Source organism: Corvus kubaryi, unplaced genomic scaffold (genome assembly GCF_017639235.1).
Source record: "Corvus kubaryi isolate FWS band 111438036 unplaced genomic scaffold, C.kubaryi_AGA036_p1.0 37385, whole genome shotgun sequence".
Lineage (NCBI taxonomy): Eukaryota > Metazoa > Chordata > Aves > Passeriformes > Corvidae > Corvus > Corvus kubaryi.
This window is the reverse complement of record NW_024581127.1, coordinates 12,705,746-12,726,554: the sequence shown is the minus strand read 5'-3', so window position 1 is coordinate 12,726,554 and position 20,809 is coordinate 12,705,746.

Here is a 20,809-nt window from a genome sequence, read left to right as displayed (position 1 = left end):
AGCAGCTGTAACAAAACATAGATTTTGACAATACTTACATCTTTACCGAGTTGGTAGGATGTGTACAGCTGTGTACCAAAACCAGGAGAAGAAACAAAGGAAAATCTGCACATAGTGCCCAGAAGACTCAAGAGCTCTACTTGAAATTAAGAGTGTGGAAAGTACTGCCCTGTGACCCTCTGTGTGAAAACCAGCTAGAAAGATAAAACAATGCCATCCTTAGAAATGCAGGTCTTTCATGGTAGGAGTTGAAAACACAGAGTATTAAAATTTTCATTTATTGCTGTTCTTGGTGACTTTTGAGACATTTATTTGTTTATCCAGAATGGTAAAACATCATCTTCTCTTTGAGGCTTATTTTAGAAGTAAAAAAAAAAAAGGCATCTGACAGACACCACTGTACATTAAAAACTTCATTAAACAGCATTGAAAACAAGTTATTTGCATGCCTTTTTAACGGTAGCACATGGTTAAAAATAGATTTCCAAAATGTGCTGAATCAACAACCATTTACATAATTTTCTATTTGCAGCAAGAATGATTGTAAAGCCCCAAAATTTAGAAAGTTTCTTATAGACTATGTAAAGGGGCACTATCACGGCACCTTCTCACCCTGTCAGAAGCAAGAAAGCTGTGGGAAGACAGACCTCTGCCTGGGTGAATTTGAGTGATGGTTGTATGAGTAGATACACAGAAATGGACTGGGATGCAGTCACCACTGATCAGCTCATATTCCTCTAAGTAAGGAGTTTGTAGAGTGGCTTCATGTATGACTTCCACAGAGAATGTTGCTGTCCAGAGTTGCCTACCTAGAGAAAAAATTCCACAAAATAGTTAGCATTTAGCACTTTTGGTCTTCAGAACATCTTGTGCCCATTAGTTCAATTCTCCATAATTTGCTGTGAAATTGAAACGTTAGTGGTACAACTCCTTGTTTATTTATTTAATTATCCCTTTATTCCTGATTTAAGGCCAGGAGAGGAGCTACTTTTAGAGCTGGTCTTGGAAGTTGTAGCTCCCTGTCTCACAGTATCCTGTTGATATCGCTGAACTTTACAAAAAATTTGAATTTTAAAACACTGAGTGAGAAAAGATTTTGGCCTTAGCAGCCACATGTAAATCCCACAAATTAAAGACAAAATGCTAAAATTTGGCTGACATTTTGCTCCTCAAGCTGTGAGTTTGCTGGTGTGCTGCCAGAAGTTGGATGTTGCAACGTAACTGGAAAGTTAGGTTTTCCTTATCTTCATCTTGCTGCTGCCAAGACCTTTTTGTGCACTTTGAGCAACAGTCCAATTTTGCTGATTCTAAAGAATAAAAAATGTTTTAATGAATAAAAACATATTGTTCCACATTTAACATTTTACACCAGAGATTGATGGAAAAGCAATTACTTGTAACTACTTCAAGGTATGCAATTCTCTGTTTCCCTGGATGAAAGGATTATCAACAGAGTGTAAGAAGAGCCATCATTTCTTGTCTTACTGTGCCTGTTGCCAGTAGTGGCTAATTCTGCACTGCAAAACCAACAAGCAGCTATGCATTATCACTGCAGCTAAAGTGCTGCAGTACTTACCCTAACACACATTTCCAAAAAAATACATTTCCAGAGAAACTCTGTTACAAATCATCAAAATCCATTTTCATTTGAAATCAAGTGTTTGTAATAACCTTCTAGTTTAAATAGATTTTTATGCCTAATGTATAAAAATGGATTCATTTTTATTGACTAATTTTTACTGCAAGTTAGTTTGGGAGCACTGGGTAATATTTCACTTGTTTTTATATCCCCTGACTCCTTAACATTCTTCTGATATCCTTGCACACAATGTTCCAGAAATGCTGTGTTTCTCCTGTGCTTGTTGAAAAGAGCTCATTAAACCTGTCTTAAAACTGAGTGCATGGATCAAACACTTCCACTTGGCATGCTGCCATACCGATCTGGAGCGGGGAAAAAAAGGCAGAAGAGTCATGTAAGTTTTGAGAGCAGAAAGAAAAGCCTAACAAGGGAGAAAATAAGGGAGACAAGCATGCCAGGTACTGAATAAACAGGAAGGATTGGGCAGGACTAAACTGCATTCTTTCCTTTCCTGAGAGCACTACAGAAGCAATGACAGCAGTCTGAGTATGCTGTTCCACAGAGAGCAATTTATTTTTAGCAGAAATCAGGAGCATTATGTGGCAAAAATAAATGTGTCGGTAGAGCTCAAAGCAGATGGAGTACCTGCAAACAGCGGTGGCCTGGGCTCTTCAGTCTGCTTCAAAGGGAGAGTTTGGTTGTGCTTCAGGTGTTCTGCTGCCCTCTCAGGAAGCCTTTGCTGTGGGTGGTGTATCTGTCCTCCCTCAACACAGCTGGGTTTCTGAGTATAGTGAACATTTCCGAAGTTTTACAGTGAGCCCTGCAAAAGGTGATTTTTAAAGAACGTCTAAGAGTATCAACTTTAGAGTAAACCAGCAGCACCGAGCCACATGATTCATTTCTCCCCTGCCCTTTCTAAAGGCAATTCCAATGGCGAATCACAGACAAATTGCTTTCAGTGGGTATGCACAGATACCCCATTTCAGTGGGGATGCACAGATAGTTTAATTTATTTTGTCTGCCCTGCAGGCTCTTTGTATCTTCAGTCTTAATTCCTTTCCAAAATGAAGCAGTGGGTCTGACTCATTCAACAGTTCAGATTCAACTTCCTAGACTCAGAGAGTAATTGAGGTCAGACAGGACCTGCTGAAAGCAGGGCCACCTTCAAAGCTAGGTCAGGTTGTTCAGGGACTTGGTCAGTCCTGTTTTGGACATCTCTGAGGACTGAGGTGCTCCAGTCTGCCTGGGCCCCAGTACTTCATCACTTTAATTTTTAAGATTTTTAGTTTTTAGTTAATCAGAATTTTCCTTGTTAAGCTTGTATCTGTTGCTTCTTTCCCTTCAGGACTTCTTTGTACCATCCTATATGTTGATTCTCATCTCATGAGCAGAGAATTAAATACATTTTTTTCAATTGGTAGTTGTTGTGCACTAGTTTGCACTTTTCACCTTGATTGGTTTATCAGGGTCTGGTGTCCAGTTTGGGGAATAGAGCATTCTAACTTGATGAAGTAAAGGAAATTCTGTAGCAAAATAATTTCTTGGCCAGCTTCAGGAATGATACTTAGGACATTATCAGTGGCTGGCTTTGAGGAAGTAGTTTCAGGATATCAGGAAGTTGGATCCAGCCATTACCTCAGTTCTGAAGGGTCTGATCCCTTTTCCAGCTGTAGTTCATCATGTGCATTTTTCATATTTCTTTGTTACAGTCATTTTAAAAAGTAACTACATTTGCAGTTATAATGGCTGCCATGCAAAAGATTCAATAGATTTCAGGGGAAATAGTGGAGATTAAAACTGGGAGGGGAATCTGCCTGCATTTTTCCATGCAGAGAATAGCTTACACTTTTCAACAGAAAAAATACTGTTTACGTAATGCTGCTGGAACAATGATATCCTGGGTTCATTTTATCAGATATGATACCCTCAAATAAAAGATTGCTCAGAGGCTGGTAACTGGATATAGCCTTTTGTCTTTACTTGAGGTCACTGGAGTCAAGAAATGGAAAGCCAGTGGATGGTCTATAGAAACAGCTGGCTTATTTGAGATCTTTCTATGCAAATGTGAATCTTAAGGACTAATAATTTCTCCAGCAATGAGGAAGAGCAACCAGTGCCAATTACTAGAAATACCGGTGTTACTGTCTTAGCATGAGGGGGTACTTTGAAGTGAAAAGTAGTTATGGAAGATAAAATTAGAAATTTTGATTTAGAACCAAGAGTAGGCTCTGAACAAATCTCTTAGATGTCTTGGGGCGCAGGGTTAGATCAGGTCACATTTCCACTTGTAACAAGGAAGTTTAGACAGAGTATCAAAGTGACCTCCTCTCATTCCTATTTGCTTTCTCAGTTTACCTTTACCTAAATGCTGGGAAAATAAGACCTTGTATCCTTTGGGGTTTATATTTGATGAAAAAAAATATAAGCATTTGTTATTTTTTTCTGTAGAAAAAAGATGAGTTAGGTTACTGGTTTCCTTGGCTGATAAATAGACTTATTTTCTCAAGTGACCCCATCTACATAAATATTTATGATTTGCTTTATACTGTATGTTTAATTTATCTTTTTAAACAACAAACCAAACATGTATTTGTTCTAACCTCTTCCCTTTCCCTGACTAGATCCAGTATCCTGTTCTTCCAGGCAGGTATCCTAAACAGAAGGTTACAGAGCCTCATTTGCTGCCTCTGAACCAAGGAGTGGTGGATTCTTGTGTGAGTGACCAGTCTTCACTGCACGGTAAGGCACTGCCCTTGCCTCAGCTGACCTACAGCCAGACAGTAACAGGACTCACCTGGGAAAAGAGGCAGTGGGGAACGAAGGTGACAATTATACCAGCCTTTTACATTAAAAGCTTTAGCCACTAGGCTGTTACATGCTAAAATAGGAACAAGCAGAAGGAGGGCCACTGTGTCATACAAGTGGAGCTGGAGCTTTGTTTATGGTATTCAGGAACTGGAGGCAGCCAACTCCCTCTGAGAGATCTTGGCCATCTCAGCAGAACAAAGCTGTGCTTCTGTGCCAGGCTTTTAATCAAAAGAGAAGGCCTGACTGTGACCAGTTCCAGCAAGGCTGCTTTAGGGGTGTTTCTTGTCTTGGGGAATTTTTTATAATGTTGTTTAGGGATCCCCGCTCTAAGTTTGCCCTGCGTTGGCACTGGGGTGCTTTCCTTGAATCTGGATTCCAGCCCAGGGCTGGATTTGGCTAGCAAGTCTGAATAACCCTCATATTCAGTTGCACAGCTCAATAATGTCCCTGTGGCAGAGGCCAGGGAGGTGGTGCAAGATCACACGTTCCCCCATGGATGGGCTGTGACTCTGAGAAACCTCCATAAAGACCTAGGAGCACTGGGAGGACATTCAGTAAGCACAAGATGACTGCTACCCTGCTGCTTCTCAGGAGCTCAGGACGCACATTTCCTGCGAACCTTTTGGGCTTGCGAGTGAGCAGTCCAGGCACCTTACTCCTTCCCCATGATCATTTTACTCGATGTGTTTCAAATGCCCTGGAGGAAATCCAGATTGCAAGCTAAGTGTTTTAGAGTAGTATTTTAAGAAGAAGGATTATTTATTCTATTAGTGTTGACTTTAAACACTGGGGCTAAACACCAGGCACATCAGGCTGTTTCTTTGAAACTTCTTTGAACTTTGGATGCATCTCTGCAGCCTGCAGCCTTGTGTAACTGCAGAGGTTTGTTCAGTTTGTCTGGTTGTTATATAAGCCGTCTTTTATTTTCCTTTTGCTTGTGATCATGTTATGTAGGCTGCCTTCTTAAATTTCAGGAACCCTAAGGCAGCCTGAGTCATGTGTATGAGGCTCTTTTTTGCACTGTTGTGTAAGGTAGTGAATTGCAAAGGTCATGGGAATGAGTTATTTAAAAACTGAAACATGCTGGGCTCTATCCAGCTTAGAATAGATGAGCTCAGAAAGGCATTTGCGTTTTAAATTACAGCTTGGGTTATCAAGGACTGATTTACCTAACTCACTATTTCAGTTTCCTTAGCAAACTGCTGTAGCACACTATATTTTTGTTTCTTTTAAATGTGCTGCTGATACAATCATGCATTCACATGAGATAATGAATAAAATATTTACTTTCAATACTAGAAAACAAGTGCATTCACAAATATTGTCATCATAGGCACAGTCTTCATGCTCATTTGTTTTCAGTGCTCCCAGCAATTATCTCCCTTACCATGTGATGCCAATGGAAGACGTAAGATGCATGGTCGAAGTGCGCTGAGTGCTTTGATCTACTCAGTGGACGACTGGGTTGTGATGTGTCACTGTGCTCTTGTGTAATCTGGCTCAGTCATACCGATGCCATGCAGGTTAAAGGCACAATAACAGATAACTCTGGAGTCTCTAGGGCAGATCACTATATTTCTGTTCACTCTGTCTGCTGTCTGGTTTAAGCCATCCAACTGTACCCTCATTTGTAGAAAGACCTTTCTTGCTTCCTCTTCCATGTCCTCTTCCAGGCCCTCCAAGTCACCACCCATACAAGAGCGTGTCCAGCCACACTTTAAAGTGAAAGTGCTCTGAACTCTCCCAAAAGCACTTTTAAACTTGGATCATTTCACAGAGCAGTTCAGGGCACAACTCCACCAACTGCTCAGCATGCAGAGCAGGGCAGGCAGCAGTCTCTGGAAGCAGGGAAGGGCATTGAAGCGGGCCAGGGGAACAGGAGGGAATACAGAACTACACCCTGGGAGTGATTTTTGTTCTCTCCATCAGCCTGTGGAGCTATCCCAGTATCATTTTGGCCATTTGCAAAATTCATGTGTGCAATGCTAATTTCACGTAGCAAAATGTAATCAACTTGTGATCACATCAACTCTTGTTGAAAACAGTAAGAAAAAGCTATGTAATGAGAAAAAATACATTAAATTGGTTTGGCATAAGGAAGCAGTTAAATGACTCTGATTACTGAAAACCAAACCAGTACAATCCACCTCCCCAAATATTGCACCAATATCACAAAATTAAGTAACAGCATGTCCCCATACAGGCTTGCAATGCAATGTACTGGTAAATGATACAGATAGAAAGTGGTTAAGCCAGAAGTTGTGGAGTCATACGTGCACATAGGAGACAAAAAAAAAACCTTTAAAAAAAAGTATAGAAATGCTAAGGGCACAGTAAACTGAGTTCAGGGACGACACTGAAAGGAAGGAGAACACTGGGGCAAAGGGCTTCCTGGAAAGGGCTTGAATGTAAGCACAGGTGGGCTCTTGCTGTTTGCCTGCTTTTTGCTTTGTTCACAAAAACAAGAACATTTTAAATAAAGGAATTGTACATGTGAGTCTATTGCATTATACCCAGCATCATGACTCAAGGTGATTGCTAGGATTAAACAGGAACAGCTGAAGATTTGGAATAAGGGAGAACAGGGTCTATGAAGATGTAAGGGTTTAAAGATGTTAGCAAAAAAAAAAAAATCCCAGTTCTTTTCCTGTATTCAAGTCATTCTGGTTTGTATTTGCATGTATCAGTGGATAAAATACATGAATCATGGGGTGGGGTATTTTTCTTGCATGTTAATAATGAAGGGTCACCTTGCCCTGAGTCAAAAGGCAGTGCCTTAGGTTAATCCAGAAAACACTTCTTGGATCTGCCATCATGTGAAGACTGGCAACAAGCTTGCTTTCCCCAGAGAAGAGCTATAAAACCAAGCAAGAGAAATCTGCAAACAGAAAGTCTGTTCACTTCTCTAACACTGCTTTTATCCTCGTGGACTATCTTGGGTCGAGCAGCTGGAAGACAGCATGTTCTGTAGGCAGACAGCTCCTGGCAGGCAGTCAGTACAGCTGCAAATACAACACTGTGTGCCAAACATGAGTCTGTAATTTCTACTACTCTCCAATGGTCAGCTTTTTGAGGATAGCATTTAGTCATTTCCTGGGAAGACAAAGGGTGCCCATCAGAACTAATGATAGTTTACTTGCTCATGCGTTGCCATGTGGGAGGTGGCTATAAAACACCCTTGGAAAATGAGCACAACTGATTCAAAATTACAGCAACGGTGTTGATGCAGGAATTTGCTGCCAGGCAGTTCTCAGAATCCCTGCACCCTTTGTCAGACAAGGAGGAATTTTCTTCTGACTTACTTTTCTCAGCTGTCTGAATAGAAGAGCAAATGAGCCTCAGGAGAAATAAGAAGTGTGTTAGTTTTCATTAACTTTTAATTTGAAGTCTGCATAACTGAATGAAACCACTGTAGTAATCTGGAAAGGGTGTCTGAAAACCCTGTTGAATCAGAGATAATTCCTCCCTTCTCTCTGAAAAGTACATATCAATAAGGTGCTTTGTTCAGAGGCACAGTATCCCCACCAGTACTTGCAAAAAACTCAAGCAGTGGAAGCAACTCTGGAAAGTCATTTCAGGCTGCTGCAGCATTCCCAGGGCTGTAGTAAAGGTCAGTGTGTGTGTGTCCTTCAGCCATGTGGAGTTTTGATTAGCAAATCTGCCTCGCTGACAGCTCTGAACTGTTTCCAGACAGTGAAATATCAGGGCTCCCATGTGCACAAGAAGTGCACTCCCCATGCTCAGCTTGTGCTCAAAGACATGGCACTTGCTGCACAGCGTTCAGGCTGTAACACATACTGCAGCAAGGCTCCCACCCAAACATTCCAATCATGTCAGGAAAGAAGTTCAAAAATGTTGTTTTGCTGCCAGGTCTTTCTTAAAAAAAAAAAAAAAAGTTTCAAAGAATACGTAAGTGAAAAGGGACTATAGCATAACTGAGTCTCTTCCCACACTGTACCATTTTCCAGGATCATTCATTAAGGCCATCTTTACAGCACTCAGAACACCAGACCATCATGTTTTCATGATTTTAGCTTGCCTGCAGCAATCATAATTCTGCCAGGTGCCTTGCCACCTTTACCTTTTGTTTTGTTCCTGTGGCCAACCCTGTTTGGTCTTGCTACCAAGGCCGAATCACCAGGTGTAGTGTGATACTGGGAAGCCAGATGTCCCTGACCTGGTTGGGATTCAGTGATGAGTCCCACCAGAAATGTGCCCATCCCTATGAATTAGAAGTATCTTCTTTGTTGCGTCCAAGCACCACTAACCAAACTTGTGTGGCTATGGATTAGCTTAAGTGTTTGTCAAACATATATGGTGCAGTTTCTCCACATGCTGCATTGGTATAGTGAATGCTGAAACAATGACAGCATCCAGAGCATTCTTCGGCTTCTCTTGGACATCAATAAGTAGCAAGCAGAAACTTGTTCACTGGCTGTCTCAAACCAAACACCTCTATTAAGAAAGGTTTGGTTTTCATGTTTGACAATTATTATTTTTTATCCTTTTGCTTTATCTTTTGTCAGTTACAGCCACTTTCTGTACCAGAAGAGTAGAGAAAAATGCTGTATGAAAAAAACAACAACAGGCTTGTGCCACATACTAGGGAGCAGCTGGTGAGTGAACAGCCCAGAACATCAGGGGAGCTGGATGCAGAGAGGAAATGTACTATATTGATCCACTGCTTCTGTTTTGTTTTGTTTTCTGTACCACACTACTCCTTTATTCCAGCTGGGAACTGGGACAATGCAGCAAGCTGAGGCTGCTGATGCCAGTGAAGGTGGGAGGGAAAAACACACATTTAAGGGAGAGAAAAATTTGGCCCAGTGTCCCCTTTTGACTCTATATAAAGCAGGAAAAGTAAAATACTGTTGCTGTCAGTGCCATCTTTTAACAGTAACTGCACAGTAACAGGACATTGTATTAGAATTTATGTTAATACTTAATTTTCTTAATTTTGTTTTTTTTTTTTTGCTTGTCCTCTTGAAATGTATCTCCCTGAACACTTGGCTACTCTGAAAAGACAAGTCCCTGTAGTCAACATGAACAGTCAATGCAGAGGTAATGTCAAATGATTTCTGCAAATACAACCTTCTTATAAAGTTTTATTCTTGTAAAAGTTCATGTCTTTGAAATGTTTGTAAGCCAGTGATGTAGTAATTTATTCAAGCTTGCTAGGTGCACTATTTTTCTATAGTCTCAGTTAAATACTGTGAATGAAGATTGCCATAGTTACAGCTGAGTTCAGAAATCGGCACTATTGTATTGCAATTCTGGTTTCCTACCTCGCTTATCTTGCTCTGGTATAGGGAGAAACACATTTCCATCTCTGTAATTAACTGTGATGTGAAAGATCTTGCACATTCATTTAAAAATGCTTGAGCAAATGTGAGGTGAGGGACATTTTCCATTGTCTTGTTTTCCCCCAAACCAGTGAGTGACATGGTACTTCCCACACCCAGTCTGCATACCTTCTGTGCAAATCTTCAGCCTAGTCCTTGAAATTCAGTTTGGCATTTTTGGCATTTTCATTCATTGCAAAAATATACACCACCAAGTAAACAGGTACACTGACGGCTTCCTTTTATATAGGATATATTGCATGTAAAGACCTGCATTACGTTGGCATTTATTTTGACAAAAAACCAAAGGTCCCAATGTGACTGGAGCTGGCAGGTCTTAACACTGACTTCTGTGTGGTCTAGATAGGTCTCAGGATGGTGGCTGGTAAGCAGGAATCGTCAAGGACTTCACGTAGTATCCTCTGAAAAGCAAATGCCTTCTCCCCTAGCTGAGTAATAACAAGGTATGTCTTACTGTCAGAACAACTTGTCTCCATGAGCTGCTTTCTAACACATCAAAAATCACACATAAATAATTGGCAATGATTCAGGCGTTTTGTCAGGCTCCTGAGTCATTACAAAGCAGACTGGGATCTGGGTCGTACGGGCCTGCAGGTGAGGACTCGGCATATCTGGCTCTGCCCAGTGCTGACCGGTGAGAGCGACGCCTCCCCTGCTCACGGGCCCGAGCGGGGCAGCGGCTCCGCGGTACAGCAGCGACAGCGCATCCTCACCGCGCTCCCGCATTTCTCACCTGCAGCCCAGCTCCCTTCCTTGTGCCGGCTGTCATATTTCACAGACCCTTTGCCAGGACAACACAGCTTCCAAAGCTGGAAATAGATGACTATTCTTTTTTTTTTTTTTTTCCTCACAGCATTGGATACTGCTGGTTCAGTGAATTGAATATGCCCATAGAGGAGGCAGGAGTAACTGGGCCGGGGCGAGGGGAGCCAGGTCGCAAAGAGGAGCAAGGAGAGCAGGTCTGCTTGTCCTCTTAGCTCTTTTCCATCATCAAGCTGTGGCTTTTGAGCTTAAAAGTGTGTGCGTTACCATAGGATTTGTTAAACAATCAGCACCTCTTACTTAATACAGTAGCGAGAATAAATATGCTTTATTCTCCTGAGATGGTGGGTGGGAGAGAACACTCACAGCACAAGATGGGATAGGGCCAATCTTTGTCCTGTGAATATTTTCCTGGATTTTTTTTCCTAGACAGGATTATGCAGGTATGTGCCGTATAGAAGGGATCTCCTGGTTGTTTGGGACGAACCACCAAAAACTGACATGAACAGAGCTTTGTTTTGAATGTTTGATACAATCCTGGTAGAACTATAAGGAAAACCAGCATTCACCATGCTTTAGTGTTGTAATCAAGCTCTCTGAGGTTATATGCCCAGCACATCTGCATAGTGGACATAATGAAATATGCATTTCATACCCATAGTGAAATAAATCTTCAGTTTGCTTGCTGCCTGTGATTGTGATGCCATATGCTTGGCTGAGCATTGCTCCTGATGGATCACTGTGCAAGGATGCCTTACACTGGGGGCTGAGTTTCTTGGTGAGTCACTGCAGTAGAACGCACGGTGGAAAAAGCTCATTTCCCCAGTTACTCAGAGGTAAAATATTTTTGGATCCATGCCTGGTTTGTGCTAGGATTATTAAGGATGTTTTTGTTTTTCTGATAAAGTTCTGTTATGAGAGAGAGCGATCATTGCTCCAGTTAGCACTGAATTCTCTCAAACTGTAGCTGAGTTTTCCTTTCTAAATCAGTTATGTGGCCGTGTCTGAAACATGCCTTGAAACAGTATGGTTGGCTTCTGTATTGAACACACAGGACTGCATTTACTCTTTCATCTTTGCTTTATCTTTAGTCCCCAGTGGAAAACTGGCATTGAGCCCTCATCTGAAGCATGGACTGTAGCAAATCTATAATTTTTTAAGCTTTGATGCAGTAATTATAAAATGAAAAATCATGTGGGTTGTTTTTTTTTTTAAAGCTCTGTTAAAATTATCGAAGTTCTTAAAAATTATGAGTAGAACTAAAGCTACTTTCTTAATCAACACTAAAGCAGTGGAAGGAGTGCTGTGGTGGAAATCTGATGAGGCCCAGAGCGAAGTAGTGCTGGAGATGGAGGTCAGTCAGTAAAGGCATGTTCTGTGCACAGGTGTCTGTGCAAAGTGCTGATCATGACATGACAACTGGATGTGAGGACTGAGTGCAGAACTCACTCTGCCAGCAGCAAACACAGCAAAAGCAGACAACCAACGAGAAAGTGGTGAAGGACTGAGCAGTCCTGTGTCTCTGAGTTCAGTAAACCTATGTCATCAGGATGGGAAAAGGACAGGCCATTCCCCAAATCAAAGTGTTTGTCTCTCCATTTATTGAATCCTAACCTCTTCTAAACATTTTTTTTTTTCATCTGTTCTGTTTCTGAGGGTGTGGCCACCTGGATACAGAGGGCAGCATTGTCATCTGAGCTGCCTGCGGTTCTGATGGTTTTTTGACCAAAAAAAGGCACCATGCTGAGCATGGTGATGATTTCTGCTGGTTTCTGCTGAAGGCACAATACTACAACCTTGAGGCAGGGGCTTTTAATGCACAAGGTGGTCTGGTAATCAAGTAATTGTAAGAAAAATAGGGTGGTGCATCAGGCCACGATTTATTTGACATCAGAAGTCATTTCATCATCCCTGCTATAGGCACAAAGCCTTTGTGGTGACAATGGGGAAACCTTTTCTCTCCCCATCACCTTTCCTCATATTCTCTTCTGTTGCTCCCTATGTCACTCACTGCTTTTACTTCCCACAAGCAAAAGAAATGGGATGTATTTAGTGCCTTTCCTCAAAACCTTGTGGAACTCTGGGACACCTTCTCTGCTCTCAGCTTGGGTCTGACACCCTTTGTAGCTGGTGCTCCTTTATGCCCTCCAGCACCATGTGAGGCTGAACCAGAGCTCTGGAGGAATGTGTGGATATCTGATATGGTTGTTAATAAGAATTTCAAGCTTAAGCAGATGGTTAGCCACAGGTAATAATCCAGAAACATCAATGGAAGCACTCCAGGTTATAAGGGAGGTTATAAATGTGTGCCTTGTCCCTTTGGAGTCTGGAAAGTGTGTCTGTCAGAGCTAGGCACCTGCATGTCTGCAAAATGCCCCTGAATGTCACCTTTCGTGTAAGCCCTGGAGACCAGTTTTCTCTGAGCTGTGGGTTTGAAAGGCATCCAAACAGCTCTGCATGGGTAAGACAATGAGGGCTGTGGGCTTGTCACCTTGCATGAAAAGTCCTTGGACTGCACAGAGTAGCCTTTGCTCCCTCCAGCAGCATTAAATGACCCACCCAACTGGACATCCAGTCACACTCTGGATGGTAGAAGGAAACATCTATCCAGAAGAAGAGACTATCATAGCCAGTATGCCCCTTTTTTGCCCTATCCCTGGATCTTCATACAAGCAATTTCACTCTGGCATACATAAAGGAAGCAACACCTGTTATTAAAACACCTTGGAAATCGTTGGCAAATAGCTCTTATAAACATCAAACACAGGAGAGATAAGTGCTTGGATAAAACGACAAATTGTGTGCCCTCAATACCATGAAGGCAGCACTGAGGTAAATGTATTTTCCCATAAGAAATGTGCAGGAATGCCTGCAGATACTGCAAGAAGTGAGAGAAAAGGATGGAGAATTAGAAAGCACAAGTATTCTCCTTTCTCAGGGCTGGGAGGACAGATGGTGGGTCTGTTCCTCACAGACAACACAGGAGATGTTTAATTTCAAAATCAAGTTTTGATAGTATGAAACATGAATGGAGATCCTGGGGTTTAAATTTAGGTAGTTTAGGGTTTGGTGTTCCTATAAACTTCCTTTAGTCCAGGAATTTAATTTTGTGTTATCCAAGTCCTCTTCAATGTGTCCAGGCTCCTTGTTCCCTGGGCATGGGAACCTTTATGTCCTTGGTGTGATATGATATCCTCCAGGATGCCAGGCTCTGTTCTGTGCTGCAGGGACCCATAAGCCCTATTCCCGCTAGGCATTTCCAGGCTTCTCAGCCCTGGAAAATAAAAAGTCTGAGATATTAGCCACCCTGCAGAGCTGTGGATGGGTGAGTCCTTGGCAAATGTGCAGCTCAAGAAGCCAGGAAGGAATTAGGCAGGTTCTGAAAAGAATCTGTTTCTTTTTTTCTTTAAGTTCATTAGAAACTGCTCTGCTGGTTCAAAGCTGGCTGAATTTGATGAACTGGCATTTTCTGATAAAAATCTGTTGTTTTGAAGACAATTCCTGCCAGCTGTAGGACATCCATTATTGCCTGGCGGAGCTGCAGTGACCAGTGGGAGCCAGGCCAACAAACTCTGAGCCACCATACCCAGGGAGCATAGCCCTGCTCAGTCTGCACCTCACCAGGCTCCACGAACCAGGTCCTGCCTTCACACCAGGCCAGCAGCAGAGAGGAGCAGCGTTACAGGCAGCCAGGTCCTTCATATCCCTGCAGCCGGTGGCCTTTCGCTGTTGACGCAATGGGGCTACCAAAGCTCTGTCTCTCCAGAGCAGTTTCTAATTTGTTTATTGATGTTGACAGAAGCCCATTTTTACTTCTGTCAGCAGAGGTGATGCGGCTGTAAATGAACTGGCTGCTCTGCCTCCCTCATTATCAGCAAAATTGCCAGCTAAGCACTAACTTCTGGACCCTCTGTGGCTGATACATGGAGCAGAGCAGCAAAACACGTGGCCTATTTACATTTCACTACACTGGGGGTGAGAAAAAATGTGGGTTTTAACCCCTGAATTGATTGAGTTCATGACCAGGGAATGTATGTGTATGCAGGTGGCTATATGGCCCCATGGAAGTATATTCTGATCATAATTGATCTAAAATAACTGAGGCTTTGTTAAGGTCTAGCTATTTTGCCTCAATTCATACTTTCAGAATAAAATTCATAAGATATAGATGGGGATGACAAGAAGCTGATAACCCTGAAGTGATTTGCAGGTTGTTCTTTATAACAATATATATAACATATACATAAAAGAACATTAGCTCAGATTATTGTAGGCATGACATTACAAAATGACCATTAACTTCAGATAATTACAGGGAGATTGGCTTTAATTAAGACTATATTTTCATGTTTATGTCTCTCCCTCACTGAGATCCTATTCCAAGCATGTTGTTTTGAAGTTCCTTTAATATACATTTTATGTTTTTGCTGGGCACTTAATAACTCGACTGGAGTTCAGTGGAGAGATTGTCACAAGCAGAAGTGGAAGGCTGTTCCTTTGGCTTTGGCCCCTCGGCAGCCAGCAGAAGCAGAGTCTGATACACAGCCAATGGATGGGATGGTCAGAGAAGGTCATGGTTTTGTTCACTTTGAAGAAGCCTTAGCATTGAAACCTTGCTGGCAGTGTTGGGATCACTGCTGGAAAGGCAGTATTTGGGCTAGAACTTGTCCTTGTGCAAGAGCAGGCTGCACAGAGAAGGTTTGGGCCAGGCCCCTCCAAGTGCTTGGCAGATACTCAATGGCAAAGAGGTGATACAACATTTTGCAAAGTATCTGGGAGTATTCCGGCGTGTTTCAACCACCATTCTCTGTGGGCATCCCCAGCTCTCTGTGCTGCAGTTGCATTACATAAATTAAATTGCCACACCAAAGCTTTCAGCAATCAGCCCAGTTATTTTTTGAAAACAATAGCTAATTTCATCAAAAGGCATTTCTCCTGTGTTCCCAGATGTTTTTACCCTCTTCGTCCCAGTGCTCTCTATCCAAGGAAACAAGATAAAATCCTGTATTGGTCATGGATGGAGAATTTTCCTGGGCCAAGGGTGGTCCTGTAATTCCTTTATGTCCAAGAAGATGCTTGGCTTTGTCTGGCCTGACTTCTGTCAGCAGTTGAGTGTAATGGACAGGATGGTGGTAGCCAGAGCTGCCCAGCAGCACCCGTTCTCAGTGGTCCGCCCTGTCCTTGCAAAGAGACTGCAAGGCAGTGGGACTGTCTGCTGTGGGACACAGGGACAGGAAGACGCTCTGAGCCTTGTAGTATGGGATTTAGGATAGGCAGGTGCATAAAGTGAGCAAGTGTCCTTACAGAGGCTGAACGAGTGGACTTGGGAGCTTAGGAGGGAAGAGGAGTTTGGGGCGATAGCCAAGCAACCCCCAGCAACATGTCTAAGACCAGCGTGACAGCTGCTCCTTGTCCCTCGGGGGCTGCCCAGAGCCTCTGCGGCTCCTCGTTCTGCAGCTATGAGGAGTTTCCTGCTGACCAGAGCTCGGCCTGACAGCAGAGCTGCTGCTGCGCAATGGCTTTGATCCTAACGCGGCGCTTCCCTGTCAAAAGGGCCCTTTCGGAGGCAGGTGGGTGGAGCACGGGCGTGCGAGCGCTGCTGCGGCTGCGCTGGAAGCAGCAGCTGGAGAGAGGAAGGGACGGCAGAAAACACCCTTCCTCCTTCATCCTCCAGAGCTTACACAAGTGTGCCTTTTGTCCCACAGTTTTACACGCTCCCAAAGATGCCCCTGCATACATCTCCGCTTTCAGCTCTCTTCCGTGATTTGGGAGTGCAGTCCCCTGACCCAGGAGACAGCCCAACCCCAGCAGGGCTCCAGCACTGGCCCAGCCTTCCAGAAGCACTGCTCTGAAGCTGTATCTCATTTAAACGTGCATGCTCAGGTATAGGTAATTCTACCAGCTACTTTAATTTGTGCTTTTCCAGAGCCCTCCATTTTTTTCCTATGATGAATTAAAGGGCACAGCTGGCTGCCTGGGGAGTGCCAGCCTCTGCCACTGCTGGGACTGAGAGGCAGAGAGAGGCCTTCACTGAGAGGCCCTCTTTTCTCTCCAGGTTGTGAAAGAAATTTAAACTTTTCCATCAGGTCACCATCAAGACAATACTCTTAAATCAATACTGCTCTGGGACTGAGCAAACAAGAGGGAGGTTGTTTGAAACATTTCTGTTCCAGGTTTGGCTTGAGTACAGCCTTTTTTATGCGTGTGTAAACCCAGAGGAAAATTGTGTTTAACAGTGTAGTCTGTTGGGAGCATGAATACTGTCCTCTGCTCAGTAATTAACCCTAAAAATAAATACCTTGGGAGCAAACTGTGCAAGAGCCTGTGCTATGACACAGCAAGGGGGATCAGGCCACCAGTGGGGTTTCAGCATGTGCTTGGTGCGTTTCTTTGAGAAAAACATTTCCAGCCAAAGTAAATGGGGTGGTTTCCCATTTCCTTTGGTTAAATCACTCCTTGGCAACAAAGGAGACACAGACCTGCAGCATCCCCAGATTTTGGACAGCAATATGAGCTTTGGAGCATTTTATATTGCTTACAGCCCTCCTTTAAACTCTTAAGCAATGCCTTGGGGCCAGGAAGGTCACTGGTCTCTGCTGGCTCTTGGGCTAATGATTAGAGACACCTAGGGGCCAGGTACCTTTTACCTGCCAGCATGGCCACCCTGCTGGGAAACATCAGGTTTGTTTGCAGAGGTGGTTTGCAGGAGGAAAGTGCAATTTGGGGTTACCCAGACCCACTGCTGGGAGCCCTAGACGTTTCTCTCCACTCTCCACCTTGCTGATGGTTCCAGTCCTCCCACAGAGTTTAATTTGGTGCATATACCCTTCTGCACCATGGATCTGCACGTGGAAAATCTTGAAGATGGTAACTTCCTGGACTGTAGGCACCTTTCTCAAGAAATGCCTTTCTCATATACTTGCTGGGACAATGGAATCTGGTAATTCTTGGCTAAGGTCTGAATACAAAACCATGTGAGAAGGCGTCATCACTGGGTGATTGTCCCTGCTGCATTGGCTTGGGACCCTCACTGTAGTCCCAGCTTGCCCACGTTGGGTGTGCGGATTGCTGGCAGCCAGGGATGGGGCGGTACCGTGTGTTCAGCATTCACATTTACTGCACGCTCTCCTCGTGACAAAGGGGCTGAAGAGATGGAGCACACAAGAATGGGCTGCCTTATATTTCCTGTGCAATGCCAAAAAACAGCTGAAAGAGCTCATGATTCTAGGCTGATCCTGTGCTTTGCTCCAGTGTCTCTGGGTAAAACTGAGGCCTGCTGTCCCAGGCACCTCTTCCCAGGCCTGGCTCCTCCACTTTTTCTCCCCTCACCTGGTGCCACCAGCATCATCCTTGCCCTGCAGGACAGCAAACCCTGCCGGGATTCTTTGCTCACAAACAACCCTCTGAGCCACTTGCCCAGTTAGATCCATTTCAGTGCCACTGCACAGATAATATCAGGGGCTGAGGCTTGTTCCCAGCTGTGAGCTGAGTTCTAGCTCATGCTCCTTGCAGATGTCTATTATGCCATCCTTGAGCTGAGAGACTGAAAAGACGTGTGAAGAGCAGCCAGGATTTTACACTCCTGCATACACACAGAGAATGTGAAAACATGCAACTCCTCTAATTATACACTGTGGTTTCCAGTACAGCTTTTGTAACTGTGGATGGCATGGCAATGACTGGCGGGAAGTGAAGCTTCCTGAATTCTCTTAACTTCTGCCCTTACCTACTGCACCCATTTCAAGCTCTCCCAGGTAAAGCAGCTGCAACCAAACAGTGCTGGAGAGAAAGGGGAAGCAGAGAAAGCTAGAAGCCTCAGGAAACAGAAGTCATTCCCCAGAGCAGACCAACTCCTTTCTGTTCCCTCATCTAGATACATTTAAATGTCTCCTACTTAATTGCATTGAAAAGAATCCCAGCCCTTCCCTGGCAATGGTTGCTGAGAAGGCAGCGTTTCCCTTGATGACACGGGATGGGAAATCAGTGTGACCGTGCCAGGGGAGCCAAGAGCCCTGAGTGGCCACCAGGGGAAGCTCCATTACCTCATGGTCTCTTCTGGCTTCTCGTCTGGTGAGCATGGGCAATGAATATTATTATTTCCAAGAAGCATGTCATCAAAGCACTGCTCTGCATTTATTCAGACTGTCAGAAATAAACCACTGGAGAGCAATGCTAAACAGCTAAAGAGATTGAGGAAATTGTGGTTTGGTCACAGTATTTGGGGTGAGGAAGCAAAACTTCCTCACTGACAGCAGCCAACCCTTCCTTACAACCTGTATAACAGGGGTGTCACAGCTGCACATCTGCAGCTGCAAACCAGACAGCATCACTTTAGGATCCTACTCTTGCTGTTGACAGACCAGATGGTCCTGATCCACAGGTCTCAGACTCAATGCTTTCCCATCACCATGCTCACAAATCCCTGAGACTCATCACAGCATTTGCAGCCTTCAAAGGAATTCAGTTGTGTTGCCTTCCCAACAGCACGGTGCTGGCTTTTCTGCACAAGCAAAGGCATGGTGTCACCTAAGAGAAATAATAGGCAGTAAGATCAGCTGGCAGTGAGAGCTGCAGCTGCCTGTGCAAGCTGGGCAGCCATATTCCTTCTCTGTCTTTTTTTTTTTAAGAACTGTAACCATGTCTACACAGATGAATTTGTCAGGCTTTGCCTCCATCCTTATAAAAAGATATACTTCCCTGTCCCTGTGGGTTTAGGTTGATGTGGGGAGAACCCAGAATCTCATCAAGTTCTGCACTGAGCTTTGGGTGCCCCATGTCACAACACCCTCTGCATTGTAATCCCCACAGAAAGCCATCTGCATATCCTGTCATGTGCCTGGCCATGCAGTAATATTTTCCAGTGTTTGTAGAGAGAATAACTTCCACTATGAGGTACAGGAGAGCAATTTTGGTCTTTTCAATAGTGAAGCTCATCACTTAATATCCACATACACAAAAAAAAGAAAATATTGCAAATGAGAAATGCAGCCTTTTCCTTCCCTGTCTCAAACTGTCAAAAAACCAGAAACTAGTTTCTGACTGTATGCTTTTAGGAGAAACGAACACCTGAGGGGTCCCTCTCTCAGCACCATTGCTGCTCTGACCTTCCAGGATAGTGCAATAAATACTGAGCTTTCAGCACAGCTGTTGCTAAACATAAATACTTCAGCTTAACTCCTGCAATCCCCTTGACAAGGTTTCTGGGGCTTGGCTCTCTTGCAGGCCCAGGTGAACCTGAAAAGAAAGAGGTGAGGAGAAGGGCTGGTGCAGGTAGGGCAGCAGCCTGGGGATGTGCCCTAAAGCCAGTGCCCAGATCCATCCTCTGAGAGGCTGCGGAGGGGGGGATGCTGCCCCAACAGCTCCATGGAGTGTGTAGAGGATTCAGGGGGAACTATAGCACATGAAAGTGCAAAATTTATTCATCCCAGGTTGGCTGCTGGTGGCAGGGCATGGATAGGAAAGGGGATCAGGCTCTGGGATGTACTGAGCTGTTTGCTTGGAAGGTCAGTTGGTACAACTCTTCTTGTCCCAGAGATCAGGCAAAGCCAAAAGCAAATATCTCCATTCAGCATTTGCAGGAAGAACTGGAGACGTATTTCTTGTATGGTTTGAAGGGGATTATTTTCCTGCAGCTGTAAATCAGGGTGAGAAGATTATGGAGACCATGGGGTTACAGGTCATTTTACCCATTCCTGTTTCCTCCATACTGCCTGAGCCTTTCTGCCACCCTGACACACAGACCTGTAAAATGGAAATTCAATAATTCTGTAATAAAAGGCACATATGTAAAAAACCCCAAATCTAAACCCAGCCACTGAAAGAAACCATCTAGATCTGTCTCTTACTTGCTGCATGTTTTCTAGGAGTAACAGCTTTAGTACTATGGCAAGTATATTTCCTTCTCTCTGCTCAGATTCAGCCTCTGGTTTGATTCCATGCACACCACAGGTTGTGAGGAGATTGACAGGTGTGGGCTCAGCTTTTGCAGATTAACAAAAGAACAATTCTGAACATTCAAAGGGAAATTCTCCATGTCAGCTAACGCAGTGCTGCCTCCTGATCTCTGCAGAGCTATTCCATGGACAAGCTTTGAAAATCAAGTATTTCCTCATTAACCCCAAGGGCCGCCTTACCTCTCCCCAGCTCCCAGGCTTGGAGCTACTCCTGCTGTGACTGAAGTGACAGGGGAAAACTAAAGGGGTGACAAGTCTTGAGTAGCACCAGTGGTTTGGTAAAGCAGTCTGCAACAGAGAGGGATAAAACTGGTCAGAGCTCTGGACCATCACAGCTTACTGAA